This window comes from Medicago truncatula, chromosome 6, assembly GCF_003473485.1.
Source record: "Medicago truncatula cultivar Jemalong A17 chromosome 6, MtrunA17r5.0-ANR, whole genome shotgun sequence".
Taxonomy (NCBI): Eukaryota; Viridiplantae; Streptophyta; class Magnoliopsida; order Fabales; family Fabaceae; genus Medicago; species Medicago truncatula.
In genome coordinates this window covers 19,004,738-19,005,589 of record NC_053047.1, presented here as the reverse complement: position 1 = coordinate 19,005,589, position 852 = coordinate 19,004,738, and positions in this window count along the sequence as shown.

Here is an 852-nt window from a genome sequence, read left to right as displayed (position 1 = left end):
TTGAATAAATTCCGCTGCGAAGTATTAAATATTATGTTATTGAATTTTGAAGAATAATTAGTTAATTATTCCGTTTATTGTAACACCCCGTTTTTCCAACATAAAAATTTCTTAACATAAATCAGAGTAAACATCACAAACGGGATATCACCTTTCACATATTCTAAAAACAGTTAAATAACAATTTTACTTCCAACAAAATATCTTAATCAATCGCAGCGGAATTATTTCAAAATTATAAAATTGTCTTGGCACGCAGGCCTAATCAAAACATCTCATAAAATTCAGTTAAACATCATAAATGAACATGTAAAAGAATGAAGCATGCATATCATAAACCCCATCCCGTTACGTATCAGAGCAACCTAGGACTCAGTGAGGCAAGGCCACTCACGACAGCACAACAGTAACTTAAGCTCGATCACCTGCAAGTTACTCATACGAAGAGCAACATTTCCAAGCAGAAGGGGCGAGATTTCACAAAACAATAATATTAATCAATATAATTCAACAATCGTAATTAACAACATGAACATCTTAAACATCATTGCATTTTTGATAATCAAATATCAAGCAATCACTTCATTCAATCATCATAAATAACATAACATCTTTCATCAATTGACTCGACAATGCGACAATGCAACCTAAACCTCTTATATGCATGTGGTACCAATACAGGGCATGAGCCCCCAGCATTATAGTATTAATATACTTTCAGGGCATAAGCCCCCAACAATTATTTTGAGCAAATGCTCCATCGTGGTGAGTACAAAGCTCCAGGGCATAAGCCCCCAACAAATGTATGCTAATGCATGAACTCAATCATCTAAAACATCTTAATCATCATCT